The 9,303-nt window shown below is 40.2% G+C and overlaps 1 protein-coding gene across 1 annotated transcript in view; it reads right to left on the bottom strand.

The window, feature by feature from the left end:
* Nucleotides 1-2,111: 2,111 nt before the first annotated feature.
* Nucleotides 2,112-9,303, bottom strand: part of TRPM6 (transient receptor potential cation channel subfamily M member 6) — a 153,983-nt gene continuing 146,791 nt past the window's right edge. The window contains exon 40 of the transcript XR_007919772.2: nt 2,112-2,309. The gene's annotated coding sequence lies outside the window, so the exon portion shown is untranslated. The remainder of the gene's footprint in view (nt 2,310-9,303) is intronic.

Genomic DNA, 9,303 nt, shown 5'->3' with positions numbered 1-9,303 from the left:
CAGTACCCATATGGGATGCTGGCACTGCTTAGCCCACTAAGCCACAGTGCCAGCCCTGCAAGGTGACTCCTTTTCCTTTCAAATTTGTGAATCCAAACTTTGAAGTTGGAGCGCATTTTAAGATCTTCTACTTGTGGAATAGCACGTGACAATGAACTCTCTTCATAAAATTTAGTCAATTCCTACCTACTACATATATCCAAGCTTCCCATTTGCATCTTAGCCCTTGCCATGGTGAAAATTTACAGTGATCATGGCTATTCAGTGTAGGAGATGAATTAACATTCTCCACAGGATTCTCATTTGTATAGCATATTAACAGACTCCTTATGTAAATTTCTACCCTTACCTCACTGCTTGTTTGCCTGCTAGCTGGTTGTATGCAATTTAGAAAGGAGGGCAAGAAATGTCTGATCCACATGATGCTGCTTAGAGGGACAGAGAGGAGGGAATAGACGGAAGTCAAGCAGTGAGAGGAGAGTTACAATGGACATATTTTATAGCTGTCACCAAACTAACCATGCTCAGTAAAGCCAACTCTAAGTCCAAATAGATTTTACTTCTTGTGTCTAACAGATTTTGTCACTATAAGTAAATTATGGAAAAGTAAGAGATAATATATATGATATCGTGAGGATAGCTGATGCAAGAAGATGTGGAAAGCTAGTCAAACTTGTTACATGTTTTGGAGGAGAATTTAGTATTAAGCATTAGCCTACCAAGAAACAAGAAAAAAGGACCCGCTCTTAAAAGACATACCAAGTAATAATCCAGCTTCCAGAGCCATAGTCAGTCCAATGAAGAACTGGACTAGAATAGGTAATTCCTAATTTAACAGAGATAGATAACTGTTCATAAAAATCCTGTTTCCTTTTCCAGGACACTTTGCTATGTTTCATTTTCTAGCCTCCCTTGCAGGTGGTTGTGGCCATGTAGGAGAATTCTAGCTAATGGTACGTGCCACGTCTAAGAGGGGCCCACAAAATCTCCAATGTGTGCTCCTCCATGTCCTTTTCCTATCTGATGACTGGGCTGGGGAGCCTCCAGCGCTACCTTGGGGCTGATCAGCCTGGGTAACAGAAAGATCATGTGGATCAGATAAACCAACCGCTCACCACAGACTGTCCTAGACTTTTAAATAAGCAAGAAATAAATATCTACTGTGCTAAATCACCACATTTTTGTGTCTATTATTGCAGCTTAGGCAGCCCTAATATAGGACCCCATGCTGTGAACTATTGGGTCTTTCATTTGAAATGAGAAGCAGCAGGGCTGGTGCTGTGGCATAGCGGGTGAAGCCGCCGCCTGCAATGCCAGCATCCCACATGGGCACCAGTTCAAGTACCAGCTGCTCCACTTCCAATCCAGCTCTCTGCTATGGCCTGGGAAAGCAGTAGAAAATGGCCCAAGTCTTTGGGCCCCTACACCTGTGTGGAAGACCTGGAGGAAGTTCCTGGCTCCTGGCTTCAGATCGGTACAGCTCCAGCCATTGTGGCCAATTGGAGAGTGAACCAGTAGATAGAAAACCTCTCTCTCTCTCTCTCTCTCTCTCTCTCTCTCTCTCTCTGCCTTTCCTTTCTCTGTGTAACTCTTTCAAGTAAATAAATAAATCTTTAAAAAAAAAAAAAGAAAAGAAAAGAGAAGCAGCTCCAGCTCTATCTCCAAGCTTGGAAATAAATCTTGGCTTGGTGATAAAGCAAAAGTAACTTAAATAATCATTATAAATTTTTCATTATATCTATTGTGTGCCAGACAATGAACTAAGTCCTCTATGTTTATTTTCTGCAATTCTAAGAGTAACCCTGCTTTATAGACATTTGGTTACAGAGATGCAACTGCTCTACAACAATCAGGTATAAGAAATGGCTATTACCATTTTTTTCTAAATCTAGATATAGATCCCCTCTCTCTCAAATGATAAAAGAGTCAATAACAGTCATATTATGAGATTCTAAAGTGTGAGAATAAAAATAGCTTATAGGGACTTGAAAATCAAGGAAGGACTTATAATTTTTAGGCACTCAGGCTCCCAGTACAAGCCCATGTGATCCATTCACAGCAGGTGGCTCCCTTTGCTCTATGTCCATCATGGACCCAAATTGTTGCCTGTGAATTTTTCAGGTCATAGCTCTTCATTATCCTTCATGAAAGCAATGAAGTATCCCTGCCCTGTCTCCAGAAATGAAGCCTCTATTACCCAGGGTAGACTTACTCTATGCCATCAACTCCAATTTTCCAAGTCTTGAGGCCTCACAGTTTCTGTAGTGTCTCCATATCATGAATGTCCTGAGGCACCAGCATCCACCTGTCTGTTTTTGGATGAAAAACAGCAAGAAAAAACATAAATAATCTCATTAATAGATTATCTTGTCATGATAAATTGAGATTCAGAGAAGTCAAATTGCCCAAGGCCACAAACCATTCAGCACCAGAGCTCTAGGTCAAACCCAAATCCATCTGTCTTAGAGGCCTAGAGAATTTTCTGATCTTCCATAAGGCCTCTTAGAGGAAAACTCAAAAGGCACCACTGACCTAAGAAGTTTTTTATGACAATGGGAAGTAAGTATAAATTGTCCCAAATAAATGAAACATTTGAAACACTTGCTGAAATACCAAGGATTACAGAATCTTTTTCACTTGATATCTTCCATGGTCACTCAATTAGCTACTCTGTAACTATACAAATACACATATACATATCTACATATAAGTAAGAAAAAATTGCTAAAGTAATTAATTTGCAATATCATCTTGCCGGTCACATATCTTATGAATTATCCTCAATTTTTTAAAATTTATTTGACAGGGAGAGTTATAGACAGTGAGAGAGAGAGAGAGAAAGGTCTTCCTTCCGTTGTTTCACTCCCCAAATGGCCGCTAGGGCTGGCATTGCTCTGATCCGAAGCCAGGAGCCGGTGCTTCTTCCTGGTCTCCCATGAGGGTGCAGGGCCCAAGCACTTGGACCATCCTCCACTGCCCTCCAGGGCCACAGCAGAGACTGGACTGGAAGAGGAGCAACTGGGACTAGAATCCGGCACCCATATGGGATGGCAGTGCTGCAGGTGGAGGATTAACCAAGTGAGCCATGGCGCCTGCCCCGTCTCAATTTTTTGAAATTAAATTTTCATTTGACCCATCTTAATGATCTTTTAAAAAAGATATATTTATTTATTTGAAAGACAGCATTACAGAGAGGCAGAGGCAAAGAGAGAGAGAGGTCTTCCATCTGCTGGTTCACTCTCCAGATGGCTGCAATGGCCACAGCTGGGCCTTTTCCAAAGCCAGGAGCCAGGAGCTTCTTCCAGGTCTCCCACGAGGGTTCAGGGGCCCAAGGACTTGGGCCATCTTCCATTGCTTTCCCAGGCTATAGCAGAGCCGGATCGGAAGTAGAGCAGCTGGGACTCAAACTAGTGCCTTATGGGATGCCGGTACTGCAGGCGGCACCTTTACCCACTATGCCATAGCACCAACTCCTTTTAATGATATTCTTATAAAGATTTCTAAGTTACAAAATTTTTTTTATTTTTGTGTCTTTTAGAAAAATAAAAGGATTCGGCCGGCGCTGCGGCTCACTAGGCTAATCCTCCGCCTAGCGGCGCCGGCACACCGGGTTCTAGTCCCGGTTGGGGCGCCGGATTCTGTCCCGGTCGCCCCTCTTCCAGGCCAGCTCTCTGCTGTGGCCAGGAGTGCAGTGGAGGATGGCCCAGGTGCTTGGGCCCTGCACCCCATGGGAGACCAGGAAAAGTACCTGGCTCCTGGCTCCTGCCATCGGATCAGCGCGGTGCGCCAGCTGCGGCGGCCATTGGAGGGTGAACCAACGGCAAAGGAAGACCTTTCTCTCTGTCTCTCTCTCACTGTCCACTCTGCCTGTCAAAAAATAAAAAAATAAAAAAATAAATAAAAATAAAAAAATAAAAAAAGAAAAAGAAAAGGATTCTAATACAAGAGGACACTGCATTAACATACAAATATGTTCATTATTCAATCATTTTTAGCCTAAATAATGGTGATTTAGGAGGTCTGGGTTCTAGTCTCTCATCTAACAAATTTGAACACTTGATGAAGCACAAGTTCTTTGGATCTCATTGCTCTTATCTATCCTTTTAGCTCTTACATTGTCTAATGACGTATCTCTGGGAAAACTGGTGCTTCACTTGTAAAATTAATGTTTCTTGGTCCAATTCTGTAGCCAGTGTAGTGTAAAAACATGTAAGAGAAAGAAGGAATTAGAGAAAGAAAGGAGAATGGCAAGTGAGATAGGAACAAGAAGGTGGAAGAAGGGAAGGAGGAAGAAAAGAGAAGTAGAGGGAAGAAAAAATAAAGATAAAAAAACAGAGAGAGAGAAGGAGAGATTGGGGATGGAAGAATGGAAAAAGGGAGAAGAAATCATTTCTCATTATGGCTCATAATTCTCAAGGCTCATCTAAGAGTTGCTTGAAATTGGAATCAGGGTGAAGTAGTTCAGACTTTGGGTTTTCTACTCCCATTGGCAAGCCTGTCCCTCCAGAGAGGATGAGATGAAACAGGATGTCTTAGCCTGACACCATTAAACATTTGATTTATCTACCTCTCTTTGTTCTGATTCCATGCACTTCAAGCAACCTTATGATTACAATTCAGCTTCCAAGACCTCCAGAGACACAGTGTGATGGTCAGGCTGATAAAAGCTTTGTAGCTTACATAGGTTCTATTTTTCACTATAAATTAATAAACTGACATGTCACTAGATGTTATCAAATGGTAAGTATTGTTGCATTGACCAACAAACATCTAATTGTTTAGGAAGACAAAAGAGGAGCAAGAGAGATAGAAATACAAGTACAGACTGAAAATTCCACTGGCAGAATCAGTGCCAGTCTCAAAACAACCCACTTATCATCCTGTACCTAGCTCAGAACACGTCAAGAGGGGGAGCCTTTCCCAGGTACTCAGAGGATCCATGATGGTCATTCACTGTGCAAAGATTTCCATGACATGACATAAGTAGACAGGACACCAGAAAACATTCCACAGACCCCAATTTGTGTATTCTCACCTGATGGCCTAAGTTAGGTCCTGATCCTCAAGTCTACATTTCAAACCATCAGAGGGATTCACACTTGGGGAAATTTTAAGCATGTTGGCTATTATCACATAGTCTTTGTGTCATTGATTTGATTTAGTTTAAAATTCTAGCTCCCCCTTGAGCAGCTGACTTAATCAAGTCACTTATAAGCAAACTTTTCAAATCTTCAGAATCAGCCTACTACACCTAGCTCAGTAAGACATTGTTCAGATTAAATTAAATTATGTGCAGTGGACATTTAACACAATGTCTAGGATACAATGAGTACTTCATACATGTTAACTAAAATAGTAATAATCTGATCATTATAATTATTATTGCTGAGCAATGATGCATCAGTGTATTATAAATTCTTTAATAAGTCTAATCTTAGTGTTAGGTTCATGAATAGGATATACACTGAACAACTGTACGGGACTAAGGACTAAACCATAAATCAGCACCACACCTCTCTTCCTACCCTGTCCTCTAAGATAGCCCGAGAAACCCTTTAGCAACAAGCAAACATCTCTCCCCAGAAGCCCAGCCTATGTTTGTTGTCATCTTCAATATACATGTAGTCTTCCAGAACACACTATCCCCTATTCCCTCAGTAAAATAATTCACTAACCTTGTAACTGTCCATGACACTCTCTAACCTCAACCATAGTTGTTTCTCCTCCACGCCATTGTTGTTACCAGCACCTCTGCTTCCCAAATCTTTATCTATAGCATTTCAAGAGGCAACTCCTAAACATGACAACACACTAAGAATTTCTTTTGGTTACCCAAGCATCTTGAAGCTCCCTGACCTGTTGGTTGGTGATCAATGGAAAACAAAGCAAAAGATTCATTAGAGTCCAAAATACAAACACATGATGTTAAGAAAGAGTCCCCCAAATCCCTCAAACAAAAGGCAATTGTTAGGATCACATTTGGGCAGTCATTAGCACAAGAGTTTGTATCATCATATTGGTGAGAACTTTGTGACTAATTTAGCACATAAAATTTCTAAAGGCTCACAATGAAAATATTCACTAAGAGAAGATGAGAATTTTAAAGGAAATTAGTTGCTAAAAGATGTTGCCAAGATGTAGGCAAAATTTTCTTATTACTAGAAAGACCCAAATGGACAAAATTTAAATCACCATTAATTAAAATTGTTTTGAAACATCAGGTTTTACAAATATCAAGATTCTAAACCTACTCTCTTTTATTGATCCAAAAATGTCATCAATAATGGTGTCAATTCTAAGGTTTACTTCTCCTGGAAGGTTACCTTTGGGAAGAGGGATGGCATAAGAAATTAGTTGAGTAATGTTAAATCCACTCAAAATCAAACTAAATAGTAAATAATATGAAATGGTGAATTTCCTGATTTTGAACTATTTTATTCAGCTTTAAAACTCAGAGAGAGAAATGAACTACTCCCCTTAGGGAAGGGGAAATAGCAGAAAGCACTTTGTGTTTACACTGAAACAGGTCCACTGAGCATCCTCTATAAACATTAAATAATGATCACATAGTATCAGAAATGAAAACCCCTTATTATTTATTGAAGTGGATCCCATGCTCACAAGAAGCCTTTAAAATGAGATTCTCAAGGGACTTTATGAATGCTTTCTCATTATCGTTCACCTTCGTTTGAAAAGGTAAGAATCTTCATCTCCATTTGCTAGTTAGGGGTTAACAGAGAGGTTAAACAAATTATATAAAGTTATATTAAAAGTCTGAAAATGATAGAGACAAAGGCTTGTTGTCCCTTGAGCACTAAATGTCTTTCTTTGAAAAATTAAGCAACTCATCTAATTATTTTAGGAAGATGTTTTACAAAAAATGCAATATTTTATCTGTACATCATTGTCTAGAAAGAAAACTCACAAAACAATAACTGTGACAAATAAAAAATCAGTGTGGTTTCCAGAATCCTTTCTATTCTGTGTACCCACCCATGTGGCTGGAGATTTGAAATGCTATTTAAGTCTCATTTTCCTTCAGAAGCTAACCTCTGCGGAATAAAATGCTGTTAAGGGGGGAAAATCTTTTCTGTCATTTGACTTTAACTTATGATAAATTAGCTTCAACTAGTTTCTTAGAAAATTGCCCAAGAAATGACTACAGAAAATTAAATACCAAGACTTCAAAGAGGCAAACACACAGCCTTCAAATTCCGACCTCAGAGAATAATCCTCCCTTTCTCCTGCATTGGAGAGATGTGAGTAAAGAAATCGTACTAGGGCATGGTAATGAACCATCTTTCAAATGACTTTTCTATCAATCTTCTTTTCAAAGGGTAATAAAGTGATGATTATTTCTAGGCAGTCTCTGAGAAGTTATCCTCTCAGTTCAATAGTCACCAGTGCAGGACTGCACTCTGGCGTTATCACCAATGGTGATGGGGGCAAGAGCTGGTTGAGAATTCAATAGACAAGGTGTAGCTTGTTAAAAGCTATTTCCTTGAAAATTAAAACAGAGAGAGATCAAAAGAATTGTGTTGGGTCTTAAGGAATTGGTAATCATTTCCTTCTAGATTAAAAATGCAAATCTGATGTATCACCTAGTGAATGAAATCCACTGTCATATGGAAGTTCTATTATTTTTTAAGAAATACTGCTGAAAGCATATTGCATGCCATTTTTTGTGCTAGGTAATGGTGTCCAGTTGAGAAGGACAGCACATCAGAACAGGGATGTGTGCATCATGACTTCTAAAGCCAAAATGTTTGGTCTCATTTAAAACAACAAGCATAAACAACAATAAGAAACTAATTTTTTTAAAAAAAGAGTTACTTATTTATTTGAAACTCAGAGTTACAGAGCCAAGGGGAGAGACAGAGAGATCTTCCATTGGCTAGTTCACTCCCCAAATGGCCACAACAACCCTGACTGGGACAGGCCAAAGCCAGGAACCAGGAGCTTCCTCAGGGTCTTCCACTTGGGTGGCAATAGCCCAAGAACTAGGGCATCCTCTGCTGCTTTTCCAGGCCAGTAGCAGAGAGCCAGTTTGGAAGTGGAGCATCCAGGACAAGAACTGGTACCTGTATAGGAAGCAGCTTGACCTATGATGCCACATTGCCAGCCCCAACAAATTTTTTTTTTAAGTGTTCAGCAAATGGTTGTGTGAAGTACCAATCATACAGTTCTTGCTCTGCAGAGCCACAGAAAACAACAGGGTGAGAAACACCCAAACTATCTGATTTCATTCCCCAGAACTGTAAGAAGCACTAAGAAAGCACCTGGCATAAGACACTCCAGAAATATGCAGCCTCATGGAAAGAAAATCTTGAGCAATGGATGCCTTCAGGAGAGGACCCCCTGCAACCTGGCCGCTTCTCTGTTTCCCTCATTCAAGTCTCATCTGAGATACTGGCTTTGTGCTCAAGAAAGGATTGTGTAGTCTGTTTTTCCTCAATGGCTCTCAAAAACAACCCTAGATATGTCTTTCTATTTGACCTAATTCTCTTATCCCAGCCTGAATCTAACATCCTAGCAGGTAAAAGTATGGAACACAGACTTGACAATGCCCAGAAATCACATTTCTTAGCACTTACTAGAAATCAAAACTTGGAGCAAACAAACAAAAAGAAACAACACACATGAAGCCTTCTTAGGACAAAGAAATGCTATGTTCACCATGGCATTCTCATCACTAATGCAGTACAGAAAAGGCACTTAATAAATATCAGATTGATTAAACTGACTGAATGAATGAATACTCCACCCTTTTGTGGTCATGAATCACTCAAAGTCAAAACTGCCACGCCGGCATTCGCGTGCAAGCAATCCCACAGTGACCTTTGCACAACAGTGCATCTTTTTTAAAATGTCATTTTCCTCATTTTTCTTCTTAAGAAAAGCACAGGGGCAGCCATTTGGCCTATTGTTCAAGACACTGGCAACCCATATGTCCAAGTTCCATTCTCATTTCCAGCTCCCAACTCCAGCATCCTTTGAATAAAGACACTGGGAGGCAGGCGTGATGGTTTCAGTAACCAGGTCCCTGCCACCTAGGTAGGAAACCCAGCCCCCAGCTTCAGCCTGGCCTAGCCCCAGACCTTGTGGGTATTTAGGCAGTCAGTTGGAGGATGGGAGCTTTCACTGTCTTACTCTCTCTCAAACAAAAAATAAAAGAGAAAAAAAATAGAAAAGGACACCACAGAAATTTGAAACCAAAATATATTTGCTTTCAAGTTCCATTCTAGACGACAATGATTTGAGCAATGAACTAATTGATGCCTTTAGTTTGCCTTTGGACAGGCA

Source organism: Oryctolagus cuniculus, chromosome 1 (assembly GCF_964237555.1).
Source record: "Oryctolagus cuniculus chromosome 1, mOryCun1.1, whole genome shotgun sequence".
Classification (NCBI taxonomy): Eukaryota; Metazoa; Chordata; class Mammalia; order Lagomorpha; family Leporidae; genus Oryctolagus; species Oryctolagus cuniculus.
This window is presented reverse-complemented; position numbering and strand designations above follow the sequence as displayed.